Consider the following 18,101-nt stretch of genomic DNA (forward strand, 5'->3'; position numbering starts at 1 on the left):
TTGAACCAAGACTTGAGATAGCAACTCGTACATTAGAAAATAACATGATAAAGAATCACCCATCTGAGTAGATCATCGAAAGCAAAGATAAAGGTATGATGACAAGAAGCAGAGTCAATGAGGAACTATGTTTGATATCTCAAGCTAAACCTAAGAATGTAGATGAAGCTTGTAAAGATGACATTTTGGAAACAAGCTATGAAAGAGGAATTGAATTAGATAGTAAAAAATGAGACATGAGAATTGGCCCCCAGACCACTAGACAAGAATGTGTTAGAAACTAAATGGGTATTCAAGAATAAGATAAATGAGGAAGGTGAAGTTGTATGGAACAAGGAAAGATTGGTATGTAGAGGTTACACATAGCAAAAAGGAATAGACTTGTTAGAATTATTTTAGAATAACTGAGAGTGAATCAGTTATTCAAGGTCCAATAATGTCCAATACAATTTTTTTTCTTTCTATCCTTTTTACTTTCTTGTCAAATCCTTAATGGCATATAATTGAAATTATCATGCATGCAATTAAACATTAAATAATCATGAAAAGTAAACATGCATCACCACATAACACTTGAGATTTTGGTGACCCAGAAACCCTCCAAGAATAAGAAGGTAAAACTGGAGTGGGGATGATACCCACAAAATTACTGCACAATAGATTTCAACCACTTCTAATGATTTTCCCTGTTAAAGGCCTGCCCTATTAAAAGCTTTAAAAACTATCAAATGTGAACCTCTTAAAGGATTTCTACACCTTTTTAGGAGTGTGCCCTATTAGAGGACTTAAGAATATTCAACTTAGAATGTCACCCTATTAAAGGATTTACATAGAGTTGTTAGGCCCACCCAAGTCCATGGGATTTACAGTCACCTTCTCAAAAGAATCTTTTATCCCTCTCTAAGGATCTCCTATCCTTCTCCTAAAGATCTCTTATCCTTCTCCTAGGGATCTTCTATCCTTTTCTTGAGGCTTATATACCTAGATATTAAGCTAACCTAGAAATGTAGGATTTTAATGTCTAATACAATGGTAAGAAAGTATTAGAAAGGTTTTGACCTGATAAAGATTGCAACTCTAACCTTGCAAATTTTAGATCACTCTTTAGTTCTTTTCTTTTCTTGGCTTTTCTTCCTTGTAGTGCTAATAACTTGTCCACCCTTCAAGATCTGTCTCCTTGAGTTCTTCCACTCATTATTCCAATGCACTCTATGGTCACTTGATCAACTCAGAGTCTTGATGCTCTGTGCTTACTCTTCACTGTGTCCTCTTCTTGATACTTCACACTAGCCTTCTCTTGGCTTCTTCGCACAACAACACTTATGACCAACTCACTACTCACTTTTGATCTCTAACCTGTAACTCCTTATAAAGAAGTTATATTCTTCATTTCCCACTCAAATCTTCCTGCTCATCAATTTGATTTGATCTAAGAAAATGATATTGTTTTCCCTCCAAATATTTCTTCCAAAAACTTCATGATAAGTCCATCAATATTTGCTCAAAATTTGTTTGCATGGTTTACATGAAATTCTGTGACATCTACTCATCATCCTTATCATCCAACTAATTTACAAAATTTAGTGTAACAAACTTATCGTTACTGATCTGGCAAATCTTTTTGTCTTATCAATAATCAAGCAACTCAGCATCATTGGTTTACCGATGCTCAGCACCTTCTGTGTTACTTGGCTTCTACTATATTTACTGATGCTCAACATCTTTTGTGTTACTCAGCTTCTACTACATTTGCTAATGCTCAACACCTTCTGTGTTACTCAACTTCTACTACATCTACTAATTCTCGGCATCTTTTGTGTTACTTAGCTTCTACTACATTTACTGATGCTTGGCACCTTCTGTGTTACTTGGCACCCAAAGGATTTCTTCACACACACTAAAGTTGAACTTGCTTGGCTTTAACTAGCTTACTCAACACTAACAAATGAACTTAGTTAGGTTCTACAAATGACTTAGTTAAACCTTACATCTTTGATGTGTCTTAGTGTGTCCATTCCCTATGTCTTAGAGTATGTCATCAATACACTATTTCATCAATGGCTTAGCTGATCCTTATACTTCATTACAACATAATAACTTCAACCTTTCTCTAGGTGCTCTAGTTACATCTTATTGATTAACTCCTCCTTGTCAATCAACTAAGTGATAGTATTTGGATCACTTAAACAATTTTCATTCTTGTAGTTAGTAAGTTTGAAATCAATGAAAAAACAATGATTACAAACATTCTTTACCAGTTCCATCATTCTTCATTCATGATCTTTTCAATCATTTCCAACAATCTCCCTCTTTGGCACTGATGGCAAACCAAACTAATCAATTGATTGAGCTGATCAACTTAGTTACCACCAAAATTATATACCAAATAGAAAACTTGTTGTCATTACATATCTTCCTTTTTGTATCATGTCTCCCTCTTTTGTTGATACAAACTGAATCCTTTGTTCTGCTTCTCCCTCTTGACTATTGCATCCTTACTCTGTATTCCTAATCCTTCATTGTTGCTTGCTGATCAGTTTCTTATCTCTTCTAAATCTCCCTCTTTCATATCTCCTTTTTTTGGTCTACTACTAATTTCATAAATTCTCATACATCTCCCTCTTACCTTTTATTGATTATTTTCTCATAAATCTCCCGCTTTGACATAAATGCCAAAGGTGTAGCATCTTCAACATGCTTGGTGTAAGCTTTGCATCTTATGTATTTTTCCTCTGTCACCATGATTGTGACTGATCTAGAATTTTTGTTCATGTTGTCATCCTCTACATCATTCTTTTGATATTTCAATGATCTACTCCTGTTGATGCAGGGCAGCTTCCTTGTTTCTTTAGACTGCTTGAGTTAGGGGCTTTAGCCCCAACTTGCCTCTAAGATATTCATAAATATCCTTGGGCAATGGTTTGATGAAGATATATGCAATTTTTTCCTTTGTGTGAATGTACTCCATCTTCACTTGTTTGTCTTCCACCAATTCTCTGACATAGTGATACTTGATTGCAATATGCTTGGTTTTTGCATGCATTACTAGATTCTTGGATATGTTTATAGCACTTTTATTATCACAATACAATATCACAGGTTTGGTTACCTCTTCTTTCATTCCTTTCAATATATGTTTGAGCCACACAATGTTTGTGCAATTGATTACTGTTGCCATGTATTCTGCTTCTGTAGTGGACTAAGATGTGCATGTTTGTTTCTTACTAGTCCAAGTAACTAGCCTTTTACCTAAGAATAATGTTCCTCCACTTGTGCTTTTCTTATCATCAATTTTTTCTCCCCAATTTGCATCTTTGTATGCATTGAGCTCAAAATTCTCATTCTTTTTGTAGTATAGGCAAAAATCATCAGTTCCTTTGAGATACCTCATTATCCTTTTTACTGTCATGAGATGATTTTGTCTAAGCTTAGTAGAGAATCTAGCCACTATTCCAACTACTAATGTTATGTCTGGTCTACTATGTACAACATATTGTAGTTTTCCAATCATGGATTTGTACTTTGTTTGATTGATTTCAATTGATTCATCATTTTTGTATAGCTTATGTCATATTGTCATTGGTGTGCTGATAGGTTTGGAGTCTTCCAATATAAACATCTTGAGTATCTCTTTGGTCTAATTTGATTGTGCCATGAATATACCATGTTTTAGTTGATGTACTTGCAATCCAACAAAAAACTTTATTTCTCCAAACATAGACATCTCAAACTCATGTTTCATTTTGTCAGCAAAAATTTTGCAAAGTGCTTCCTTTCCTCAAAAAATTATGTCATCCACAAAAATTTTAGATACAAGGATATCCTTACCTTCTTCTAATTTGATGTACATGTTGTTGTTATCATCAGTTCTTTCAAATCCTATTTGCACTAGATACTTGTTAAGTCTCTCATACCAAGCTCTAGGGGCTTTCTTTAATCCATATAGAGCCTTATGCAATTTGCATACCTTATTTTTATTATTTTCATCAACAAATCCTTCTAGTTTCTCTATGTAGACGTACTCTTCAAGTATACCATTCAAAAATGTGGACTTAACATCAATTTGATAGACTTTAAATCCTTTGAAGGCTGCATATGCCAGTAAGGTCCTTACTCCTTCCATTTTGGCAACTAGAGTAAAAGTTTCTCCATAGTCTAGTCCTTCTTCTTGTGCATACCCTTTATAGACTAGTCTTGCCTTATTCCTTGTGATTTCACCATTCTCATCTAACTTGTTTCTAAATACCCACTTGGTTCTAATTACATTCTTCTCAGCTGGTCTTGAGACTAAGGTCCATGTCTTGTTCTTTTCAATTTGTTATATTTCTTCTTTCATAGCATTGTACTAGTCATCATCTTTTATGGCTTTACTTACTGCTTTTCATTCCATTTTTTTGAGTAGACATGTCTCACTTCTGAGTCTATTCCTTGTCATTGGTCCTACCTCTTTATTTCCAATAATTTAATCTATAGGATGATGTCTTCTTACATACTTTTCCAATACTGGTTCTTTCCTTATTTGCATGTTGTCTCTTTTAGAATTTAAATCTTCATGTGTATTTTCATCAGATATTTCTTCATTTCCTTCATGTTGACAGTTCTCAGAATCTAAATGAACATTCTCTATATTCTGCAGCTCAACTTCTAAATGTGCCTGTTGCTCGGCATTCACTGTCTGTGACTTGGCAGATACTAGATTTTGTTGTTGATTGTCATTCTGAGTTGCAACTTCACCATTATTAGGTATACCTTCATAAAAGTATACAAAGGTCCTATATTATTCTGCTTTCTTGGTGTTTTCAACACTTTGAACTTGTGCAAGCTCATCAAATTTCACATTTGTGCTTTCTACTACTTTGTTAGTATTAACATTCAAGTACTTATAAGCTTTGCTTCTAGTAGAATAACCAAGAAATGTGCCTTCCTCAATCTTTGCATCAACTTTCCATTTCTAGATTCTTTATATATATAGCATTTGCATCCAAATATTTTGAAATTTTTTATATTAGGAGAATGTCCATACCATAATTCAAAAGTTGTTGCATTTTTAACTTTATTGACTTGAACTCTATTGAGTGTGTAGACTGTAGTACTTATAGCTTCTCTCCAATACTTGAGTGCAACATTTTTCTCCATCATTAAGGTCCTAATGTAGTCAATGACTGATCTATTCCTTCTTTCTAGTACACCATTCTAAGGTGGAATCCTAGGTGCTGATGTCTACCTTTTGATTCCTCTTTCATTGCAAAATTCTTCAAATTCTCTTGATGTGAATTCACCTCCTCTATCATATTTGAGACATTTTAGGCTCTTCCCAGACTCTTTCTCAACTCTGGCCAAGTACCATTTAAACATTTGGAACACATCTAATTTTTGTTTCAGGAACATGACTATCATCATCCTTGAATAGTCATCCACAAATAGCATTATGTATCTGTCACCTTTGTAGCTTTACACTTCAATAGGACCACACAAGTCAGTATGAACTAGCTCTAATACTTCATTAGAATTATAAGCCTTGCTTTTGAAAGTTGACTTGGTCATCTGCCCTAGTTGGCATTGTTTGCACATGGTGTTATCAGGCTTCTTCAACTTTAGTAGACCTCTGACTTTCTTCATTTTGCTGATGCTTATCAGATTGTCAAAATTTACATGACATAGCCTCTTGTGCCATAACCATCATCAGTTTGAACAATGAGACAAGAAGCATCTTCCATGCCTATGTAGAACAAATTACTCCTAGTTTGGTCACCTTTTCCTATTAGACTTCCTTGAGAATCATAGATCTTGGCAACTCCATTTTCAAATTCAACCTTGCATCCTATGTTGCCTAATTGTGAGACACTTAACAAGTTATAATTCAGGCCTTCAACATAGTATGCATTATCACATGATATCTTTTTAGTAAGCTTGATACTACCTTTCCCTTTGATCTGACATGGTGCATTGTTACCAAATCTAAGACTATTTCCTTCATATTGAATAAAGGTAATGAACTTACTTTTATCTCCAATCATGTGATGAGAGCATCCATTATCTATGATCCATTTTTTATTCTTGTTCATGCAGGTTACCAAAGCAGTTGCTTCATCTTCATATGATTCATCTTTCATAGCCACATAGACTACTTCATCATCATTCTCTTCAAAGTCTTCTTCAACAATGTAGTATTGTTTTCCTTTACCTATATAGTCCTTGTTGTCCTCTTTCTTATTCTTGAGGTTGCCTCCATCCTTGTAATTTTTCTTTTGTGTGCATCTGGCTGCAATATGACCAACTTCATTACAATTGAAACAAATGATTGGCATCTTACCTTTGAATTTGCCTCTTCCTCTGTGAAATCTTCTAGCTAGTAATGCCTCCTTCTTGTGCATACCCTTTATAGACTAGTCTTGCCTTGTTCCTTGTGATTTCACCATTCTCATCTAACTTGTTTCTAAACACCCACTTTGTTCCAATTACATTCTTGTCAACTAGTCTTGAGACTAAGGTCCATGTCTTGTTCTTTTCAATTTGTTCTATTTCTTCTTTCATAGCACTGTACCAATCATCATCTTTTATGGCTTCACTTACTATTTTTGGTTCTGTTTTGTTGAGTATACATGTCTCACTTTTGAGTCTATTCCTTGTCATTGGTCCTGCCACTTTGTTTCCAATAATTTGATCTGTAGGATGATGTCTTCTTACATACTTTGCCAATACTGTTTCTTTCCTTATTTGCATGTTGTCTCTTTTAGAATCTAAATCTTCATGTGTATTTTCATCAAATATTTCTTCATTTCCTTCATGTTGACAGTTCTCAGAATCTGACTAATCATTCTCTATATTCTATAGCTCAACTTCTAAATGTCTTTGTTGCTCGACATTCACTGTTTGTGACTCGACAGATACTGGATTTTGTTGTTGATTTTCATTCTTAGTTGCAACTTCACCATTATTAGGTATACCTTCATAAAATCATACAATGGTCTTGTATTCTTCTACTTTCTTGGTGTTCTCAACACTTTGAACTTGTGCAAGCTCATCAAATTTCACATTTGTGCTTTCTACTACTTTGTTAGTATTAACATTCAAGCACTTATAAGCTTTGCTTCTAGTAGAATAACCAAAAAATGTGCCTTCCTCACTCTTTGTATCAAAATTTCCATTTCTAGATTCTTTATATACATATAGCACTTACATCCAAATATGTTGAAATGTTTTACATTAGGAGAATGCCCATACCATAATTCAAAAGGTGTTGCATTTTTACCTTTCTTGACTTGAACTCTATTGAGTGTGTAGACTATAGTACTTACAGCTTCTCTCCAATACTTGAGTGCAACATTTTTATCCATCATTAAGGTCTTGGCATAGTCAATGATTGATCTATTCCTTCTTTTGCTACACCATTCTGACGTCGACTCCTAGGTGCTAATTTATGCCTTTTGATTCTTCTTTCATTGCAGAATTCTTCAAATTCTCTTGATGTGAATTCACCTCCTCTATCATATCTGAGACATTTTAGGCTCTTCCAACATTCTTTCTCAACTCTATCCAAGTAGCATTTAAACATCTGGAATGCATTTGATTTTTGTTTCAGGAACATGATTGTCATCATCCTTGAATAGTCATCCACAAAGAGCATTATGTATCTATCACCTTTGTAGCTTTGCACTTCAATAGGACCACACAAGTCAGTATGAACTAGCTCTAATACTTCATTAGAATTATAAGTCTTACTTTTGAAAGTTAACTTGGTCATCTTCCCTAGTTGGCATTGTTTGCACATGGCGTTATCAGGCTTCTTCAACTTTGGTAGACCTATGACTTTCTTCATTTTGTCAATACTTATTAGATTGTCAAAATTTACATGACATAGCCTCTTGTTCCATAACCATACATCACCAATTTGAACAATGAGACAAAAATCATCTTCCATGTCTAGGTAGAACAAATTACTCCTAGTCTGGTCACCTTTTTCTATTAGACTTCCTTGAGAATCATAGATCTTGGCAACTACACTTTCAAATTCAACCTTGCATCCTATGTTTCCTAACTGTGAGACACTTAACAAGTTATAATTTAGGCCTTCAACATAGTATGAATTATCACATGATATCTTTTCAGTGAGCTTGGTACTACCTTTCCCTTTGATCTAACATGGTGCATTGTTACCAAATCTAACACTATTTCCTTCATATTGAATAAAGGTAATGAACTTACTTTTATCTCCAATCATGTGATGAGAGCATCCACTATCTATGATCCATTTTTTATTCTTGTTCATGCAGGTTACCAAGGTAGGTTCTTCATCTTCATCTGATTCATCTTTCATATCCACATAGACTACTTCATCATCATTCTCGTCAGAGTCTTCTTCAACAATGTAGCATCTTTTTCCTTTACCTCTGTAGTCCTTGTTGTCCTCTTTCTTTTTTTTGAGGTTGCCTCCATCCTTGTAATTTTTCTTTTGTGTGCATCTAGTTGCAATATGACCAACTTCATTACAATTGAAACAAATGATTGGTAGCTTACTTTTGAATTTGCCTCTTCCTCTGTGAAATCTTCTAGCTAGTAATGATTCCAATTGGTCTACATCATCTTCATCTGTGCTACTGTCACTAGATACATATTTTTCTTTTCCACTCTTTTTCTTTGTTTGCACCTCCTCATTGTCTTTTATTGTTGTCTTGGCTTTGAATGTAGATTCAAAGTTTTCTAGCTTGTAGTTGTCAAATTTGGATAGCTCAAAGGCAGTGAGTCTTCCAATTATTCCTTCAAATGACAATGTGTTGCCTGGTACACACCTTAGCTTTTGGATACCTGATACTCTTATAGCATAGATAGGAAGCAAAGTTCTCAAGTATTTGCTACATATTGTTTCTTCTGATAACTATCCTTCTAGGCTTCTTATGGCACTTACCACTTCTTTCGTTCTTGCACCGTATTGAGCAACATTCTCTCCTTCCATTTTCATATCATCAAACTTTCCTCTTAGGCTCTCTCTTTTGGCTCTTTTGACATTATCATCTCCTCCATAGATGTTTGATAATGTTTTTCACATCTGATGTGTAGTACCACATTCTTTGATGTCATCATACTCGGCATAGCTTAGTGTTGAAGCAATCTCTAACATCACTTGATTGTGCTCCTTCTTCTTGTTCATGTCTTCTGCAGTGAGGGGTCCTATAGGGTATACATGATCAGCTATGATTGAGGTCTGTGCATAGTCACCTATTGATCCAAGGTGCAACTTCATCAGACTTTTCCATGCAACAAAGTTGTCTTTGTTTAGCTTTGGAACTTCTTTCTTGGACATCTTGATTTTACTGATGCTAGTACCTTGAAACAGATCAGCAGTGGGCTCTAATACCAATTGTTAGAATTCTTTTAGAATAACTAAGAGAGGGGGGGAATTAGTTATTCAAGGTCTAATAATGTCCAATACAATTTTTTTTCTTTTTAGCCTTTTTACTTTCTTGTCAAATCCTTAATGGCATATAATTAAAATTATCATGCATGCACATAAACATTAAACAATCATGAAAAGTAAACATGCATCACCACATAACACTTGAGATTTTGGTGACCCAGAAACCCTCCAAGAATAAGAAGGTAAAACTAGAGTGGGGATGATACCCACAAAATTACTGCACAATAGATTTCAACCACTTCTAATGGTTTGCCCCATTAAAGGCTTGCCCTATTAAAGGCTTTACACACTGTTAGATGTGACCCTCTTAAAGGATATCTACACCCTGTTAGGAGTGTGCCCTATTAGAGGACTTAAGAACATTCAACTTAGAATGCCACCCTGTTAAAGAATTTACATAGAGTTGTTAGGCCCACCCAAGTCCATGGGATTTATAGTCACCTTCTTAAAAGAATCTTTTATCCCTCTCTAAGGATCTCCTATCCTTCTCCTAAGGATCTCTTATCCTTCTCATGGGGATCTTCTATCCTTTTCTTGAGGCTTATCTACCTAGCCGTTAAGCTAACCTAGTAATGTAGGATTTAAATGTCTAATACAATGGTAAGAAAGTATTAGAAAGGTTTTGACCTGATAAAGATTGCAACTCTAACCTTACAGATTTCATATCACTCTTTAGTTTTTTTCTTTGCTTGGCTTTTCTTCCTTGCAGTGCTGATAGCTTGTCCACCCTTTCAAGATCTGTCTCCTTGAGTTCTTCCACTCATTATGCCAATGCACTCTATGGTCACTTGATCAACTCAGAGTCTTGATGCTTTGTGCTTACTCCTCATTGTGTCCTCTTCTTCAAAATTACACTAGCCTTTTCTTGGCTTCTTCACATGACCACACTTATGACCAACTCACTCCTCACTTTTGATCTCTGACCTATAACTCCTTATAAAGAAGATATGCTCTTCATTTCCCACTCAAATCTTCCCACTCATTAATTTGATTTTATCTAAGAGAATGATATTGTTTTCCCTCCGAATTGTTTCTTCCAAAACTTCATGATAAGTCCATTAGTATTCGCTCAAAATTGGTTTGCATGGTTTAAATAAAATTCTGTGACATCTACTCATCATCCTTATCATCCAACTAATTTACAAAATTTAAGGTAACAAACTTATCATTACTGATCTGGCGAATCTTTTTTTATTATCAATAATGCAACAACTCGGCATCATTGGTTTACTAATGCTTGGCACCTTCTATGTTACTCAGCTTCTACTACATTTGCTAATGCTCGACACCTTCTATGTTACTTGGCTTCTACTACATTTACTGATGCTCGGTACCTTCTGTGTTACTCATCTTCTACTACATTTAGTGATGCTCAGCACCTTCTGTGTTTCTTGGCACCCAAAGAATTGCTCGGCACACACTAAAGTTGAATTTTCTTGGCTTTAACTAGCTTGCTTGGCACTCACAAATGAACTTAGTTAGGTTCTACAAATGACTTAGTTAAACCTTACATCTTTGATGTGTCTTAGTGTGTCCATTCCCTGTGTCTTAAAGAATGTCATCAATAAACTATTTCATCAATGACTTAGCTGATCCTTATACTTCATTACAACATCATAACTGCAACCTTTCTCTAGGTGCTCTAGTTACATCTTATTGATTAACTCCTCCTTGTTAATCAACTAAGTGATAGTATTTGGATCACTTAAGAAATTGTCATTCCTATAGTTAGCATTTTGACATCAATGACAAAACAATAATTGAAAATATTCTTTTCCAGTTCCATCATTCTTCATTCATGATCTTTTCAATCATTTCCAACAAGACTATGATGAGACCTATGCTCTAGTGGCTAGAATAGAAGTGGTAAGATTATTTTTATCCTATCTAGAAAAAAAGAAATTCAAAGTGTATTAGATGGATGTCAAGTCAGCATTTCTAAATGGAGAACTTTTTACATTGAGAAACCTAAAGATTGTCCTTTGACAAATGATAAGGACATAGTATGTAGATTAAAGAAAGCATTGTATGGCTTGAAGCAAGACACCCGAAACATAGTATACAAGGTTGGACAAACATTTGACAAAGCTTGGATATAGAAAAGGTATGGAAGATAGTAATCTCTATTAGAAAGAAATTGATGATGGTTTGATGATTTGGTAATATTTGTTGATGATATCATATTTGGAGGAAATGATGAAGAAAGTGAAAAGTTTGCAGAAGAGATGAAGAAAGAATTTGTAATGAGTATGATTGGAGAAACCAAATATTTTCTAGGATTATGTAAATTATATAGAATAAAGAAGGAATATTTATTTCTCAGATAAGTACTTGAAAGATTTACTGAAAAGGTTTGGTTTGGAAACATGCAAACCCATTAGAACACCTATGGTAACTGGACATAAGTTATATTCAAAGGATGAGACACCTACTATTAAGAAAAAAAAGTACAAATCTATGATTGGAGGTTTGCAATATTTGACTCACACAAGGCTGGATATAGAAAATATAGTTGGAATTGTTGCAAGATTTCAAGTTGATCCTAGAGAAGCACTTATGTAGCAGTCAAAAGGATATTTAGATATTTGAAACTAACATCAGAGTTTGGATTGTGGTATGATAGATCTAATGATTTTAATCTAAGTGCTTATACTGATGTTGATTGGGCAAACAGTATAGATTATAGAAAGAGCCTCAGTGGTAGAGCCTTCTTTCTTGGAGGAAGATTGATTTCCTAGCTAAGAAAGAAGTAGGATTGTACATCACAAAATATAGTGAAAATAGAATATGTTGTAGTAACAAAAAATTGCAGTCAAGTTGTTTAGATGAAGTAGATGTAGAAGGATATAAAGATAGAAATCAGTGAACCTATTGTCATACATTGTGATAACACAAGCATGGTAAATATGTCTAAGAATCTAGTGTTGCATTCAAAGACTACGTACATTTCTATTAAGTATCACATGTTGAGAGAGAAATGTATAGAAAATTAAATTAGACTAGATTATGTGAGTACTAAAGAATAGATAGAAAATATATTCACTAAGCCTCTTCCCAAAGAGATCTTTGAGTATTTGCAAGGTATGTTAGGGGTTATGCCTTCCTAAATTAGAATAAATGTTGTAAGAGTGTATTAGTCTAGTGTAATAGAACACCATTGTTTGTTTGGATTGCATGCTAATGCTTCCAAATGGGGGAGTATCTATGATGGATAGTCATCTAGGACTCTTGATTGGATGTTATTTTAAATAGTGTCTTTGGACAATTGAGCTCGTAAGAATCAATTGTTGCAGATTTTTATGCAATAAAGTTGGTTGCTAAAACCTTTTACATTGATTTCAATGGTGGAGAAGCTTAGCATTAAAAAAATCATGAGGAAAATATAAGCAAGAGAAAGCATAGCATGATCAGAAGAAGTGAAACATAGAATGACAGTTTGATAGAAAGCACATTGAGGTATATTAATGGGGGAGAATGAATACTAATGATATTCCTATGGGGGAGTATTGTAGAAATGTTACTATGATGACATGTTACATTCATGATTGAGGTTTTCATTGATGTCAACATAGTAGTCTTCTATGGTATCTAATAGAAGAACAATGGAAAGATCAAGTTGGTACAAATGGCTAGTTGAGTATTCTAACTATCCAAGGTTATGGGAGATCATTTTAAGTATCTAGTATATACAAATAATGTTGAAAGAAGAAATTATAAGTCTAGAAGAATTTATGTATGTTAGAATAGATAATACTGAGAGGGGAGGTGAATCAGTATTTTCAATCCTATTATGCACAACTAAATTTCATTAATTACATTACCATATACATGAAAGAGAATACCAATAGTCCTAAACAAAATAATCAACCATATAAGAAGAGAACTCATAACACCATGTTTTGTTAACTAGGGAAACCACAACCAAGGGAAAACCCCGATGGGACAAGATGATTCACTATATAAAGGATTCAGTTAAGAATATTGACCCTGTTAGGAGTCTATGAAGCATGTATAGTGTCTTGAGTCCTCGTTAGGAGACTAGGCCTTGTTAGAGATCTCAAACCTATTAGGATTTGGTAGATCATATACAAGTGTGTGCAAGAAGAGCCCACTACCCTAACATCCAACTATATAATAAGATCTTCAAGAAATAATTATACATACAATACTGAGATACTTGTTGTACTTCCCAAATTTTTTGACTAACAATTCTTCATACAAGAGTGACTGCACACTTATTAATCTGCATCATATCTCACATAACAATGCTTTGCATCATATGTCATAATATCGCATTCACTTGTTACTTGCATTTCACAAGATCATATCAAATTTACAATCACTGATTATATTTCTTTTTTTTCACACTTCTATCTAACTTCGCAAATGAAGTCCTTTACTTATACCAAACATATTGGTAAATTCTTCCTTGGTTGGCTCATATGACATCCTTAGAGTCAACTCATTAAGAAATGGTAATTCAAAACAATAAATCAAGTCGTTTAACACATTTTGATGTTGTGCTCTATTCTACATAGGATCATCACTGCATTACTAATTCCTTCATAACTTGAACGCAGTTGATCGTATGGACATGCACACTAGTATATGTCATTGGTATGATGTCATGCATTCCTAGTTAACTATGAAAGAGAATATTCCAAGGGAATATTTTGCTATCATCAAATCTATCATGGTGTTGTGATGTTGTTTGATACTTGGAAAATTTTCCTTCACAAATGACCATGACTAATCTAAAAAACAAATATGTTTCCATTAATAACAACCATGTTACTTCCTTATTTGATTGATTGGATATATTTTCAACAATCTCCCCCTTTGGCATTGATGGAAACATTTTGGAAAAATTGGCTAAGTCCCAAACATGTAATACAAAACAAAAAAAATAACCATAACATATTCATGTTTTAAGAGGATTACATCCCTTATAACTCCAATTACAACTTATTGCTCCCCCTTACAAATTACAATAAAATATTACTACTATATCTATATCTATATCCATATCCATATCCATATCCATATATATATATATATATATATATATATATATATATATATATATCCCCTCATTTTTCCCCCTTACAATCAATTACAATTTTTCATATATCACCCCCTTTGACATCAATGAAAAATGTATCACAAATTGAAAAGTCTATTAAAAGCTGGTAGCTACATCAAAACTTGGAAAAGCAATAGTAAAGTTGGTTTTTAACTGCACAAAGTGTTTCTTCCAACTTTCTTTTAGTGCATCAGATACACTGACTAGTGCACATAAAGCATATGTGGCTGACTCTACTACGTTCAAGTCTATAGCCACAAACTTTTCATATGAAGATTTTGCTGACAAGCATTCCTCCAACTGATTCTCCAACAATGTTACTTGTGGGAACAAGTGTTCTCTTAGGAGAGTGAATCTCTTCAAAGCTTTCTTTTTTTCTACTTTGATATTCCTTATGCTTTCATGAAGTGTCTACATTGTGTGCTCAATTGTATCTATCTTCTGATTCTACTTCAAAAATTTGTTAGTGAGAGTCTAAAGTTTAGTTACCTTTTCTTTGATTTGATCAAAAAATTCTTGGAGATGAATGTATGCCAAGTTGAACTTAGCATTAGCCTATTTTCCTTCCTCTATACACTGTCTCAGTACCTTAATACATATATTCAAAGCTTCTATGTCATTGCTCATATTAGTGCACATGGTATTAATAAGTTTACCATCATGCTCTATTTGTGCTTGAATTGAAGCCACACTAGAAAGTGTTGTGAATTAATTATCAAAAGCTTTGCACAAAATTGTTGCATATTGTTGAATATCTACAAGGGTGTCAATAGGGCTTACTACCTCCTCCATTCTGTTCAAAATTGAAGTCAAAGTTTTTTCAAAGGACTTTACTAATTTCTTTTTCTCAAGAAGTTTACCTAAAGAAGATATGAGAATCTTCACTTCATCTTCTTCATTTGATTGAATTGCTACTATTGTTGCTTGGGTAGGTGGTGTAGAGGGTGTTACTATTGCTATTGTCAAGGGTACACTTGAGGTAGTTGCTTTGATGCTAAGCTCAATTTTCTTCTTAGAATGTGCATCTTCTTTTTTAGGCTCCTAATTAGGTTCTTCATCATAGCTACTATAGTCCACAATATTGCCAACAATGCTAGCACCAAACTCTTTGAATGGGTCCTCAATTTTGTCAATGTTAGTATTCAATATGGTCACAATTTTAAAGCTTTCAATTTTAGATGTTGAACCTCTCTAAACCAGTTTGAACTGAAGTTCAAAGTAGTTCAAAGTAGTTCAAAGTGGTTCCATTGTTCAGTTGACTCAGGTTGCAGGTTCAATGCAAGCTAAGTTCAGGCCTTGGGTTCAAAATGTAGATTCATTAATTCAAAAAAGTTGAAAGCTTGGCCCCAGTCCATGATTCAAGATGCAGGGATAGAACATTTAGAGGTCATATTTTGGAGATGCCCTTAGCCCAAAAGTGAAATACCATCATAGAAAACCTTCAAGGTTCTTTTCAGTGGTTCAAGGTATTTCAAAATACATATTGGTTAGTTTACAAAGGTTTAGAATTCAATTCAGGTGTTTGGTGTTACTATTGTCAGATTATAAATATGGTGGTATTTAATTAAAGAAGAACCATCCATCAAAAAGAAGAGGATCAAAGGCAATCGGGTTTTATTTTGGGATTCAATTCAAATCATGAAGGACCGATGAATTTTGAGCACCTAATAATAAAATATAGAACTCGAGTTAAATTCCTACAAGATCACTCACCTGTGGAAGAACATGTTCAATGGGGCACTATGATTATATCCGAAGCAATTTGGATCTCTTCATGAAGAAGTTCATTGAAAGAAGTGGTTTAACATGAAACAAATCAACATTCATTCCTTCTAGCTTGCAGGTATATGGACTCATAATTCAACATTTGCAATTTAGAGGCATGGAAAGTGCTAATATAAAATCAGAAGACAGTCATAATGACTTGAATTATAAGAACAGTCAATCATCCATAATGCATTGGGAAAGATAATGAGTCGGCTTTTAATTATTTAATGATTCAAGGTGATATTTATTATAAAGATTTTTCTTTATATATAAATCGTGTGTCTCAACACCAAATGCAAAGGTTTTAGATTGGAGAAATTGATCTAAACAACTTTTTAGTGGTAAATGCAATGGAAACATACAGACCATTTGACAGGGTGCCTCGATAGTTTGTGAATCAAATCTCAATGGTTTGATGCAAGGCTATTTGGTCATGTAGGAGACATGAAATGAGTTTTGAATGTGAGCGTGGTCTCTGACTGCACATTCAAATATAAGGAGTGACAGAGGTATTAGAAGCCGCAGGTTCCTCCATAGTATAAACTCATCATTGGGGAATGTTAATGTAGATTATAAATAAACATCAGTTTGGGCATTAATAAATCAATTTGTGAGCTTGAACCTCTCCTTTTTTGAAAGCGATGGATGGCCATTGATTATGGCTTTTATATCATGAACAATACATATAATATTTTGACAAAGGAGATTTGAAAGCCTGATGGTGAGCTGAGAAGTACAATTTTTATGATGGAAAATATAAACATTTTAGAAGTTGATGGTGATGTCAGGTTCATGACCTGGAGGCTCATTGTTTCTTTCTGGTGTTCATGAAGTCATCACCTTTTTGTTACAATAGATGCTCTTTATTAAAATATATTAGGATATCAACACAAATCGAGAGGCAATTGTCATGAAAGGTGGTGAAAAAGAGTTTTTATCTGCACTTCTTTAATCAAACAGCCAACAGAGATAATGGAACCCACAAACCAAACACATAAAGACTTCGAGCCTGCGTGAAGATGGAATGGACAAGGCGGCTTCTTTTCAGAGCTTGTGGTGCCTAAGTACATCATGAAGTGAAAAACTAATTGAGCAGTGGACAAAAATAAGAAGGGTGAACTAATGATGTTTGAAATCCCTTGCAATCATTTCGATCAAATGCTCAAAGGATGTAGGCGAACTGTTTGACACAATGGTCAATACAAAGCATACAATATTCCTCCTTGAGCCCAAACACAATCATTATAATAGTTGGTGCAAATAGTTTGAATCTTCTATAAGAGGAGGTTGCGTCTTTCTCAAATACAAATGCTCAAACACATCCACAGTATTTGATACCCGAGATCATGATGGCTGAGTTAATTCGAGCTTCCAAATTAATGCAAAATACAAAACACGTGGCAATAGACAGTGGGAAAATTATCAATTTAAATAAACCAAAAGTCACTTTACCTTAGGAAGTGATTGTTAACTCAGAGAATTGATAATCTTAAAGAAAAGATTTGATGAGTCATCAGCCATATGTCACTTGCCAAGGAGTAGTGTATATCTTCTGTAATCCTTAATTAAAATAAGATACAAGGTAAAGAGGGAGAATTTTAAAGGAATGTAAAGACTGAAAAGATGGGAATAGAAGCAACTAAAGAGGGGATAGTTGTAAGAATCAGTTATGAAATTTAAAAGTCACAGGAAGAAGAAAGTTTAAATAAGCCAGTGGCAAAGAGATCCAAGGTTCTAGTTTTTAGAGTTTTGGCTGGGAGACTTTGCGCTATAGCAGAATAGAGGTTGTGAATATAGTGATAGGAGGGAAGACTAGATTTTTTTGAGACTTTGTGC

The sequence above is a fragment of the Cupressus sempervirens genome, chromosome 5, assembly GCF_028749045.1.
Source record: "Cupressus sempervirens isolate cs-2001-9-10 chromosome 5, ASM2874904v1, whole genome shotgun sequence".
NCBI lineage: Eukaryota > Viridiplantae > Streptophyta > Pinopsida > Cupressales > Cupressaceae > Cupressus > Cupressus sempervirens.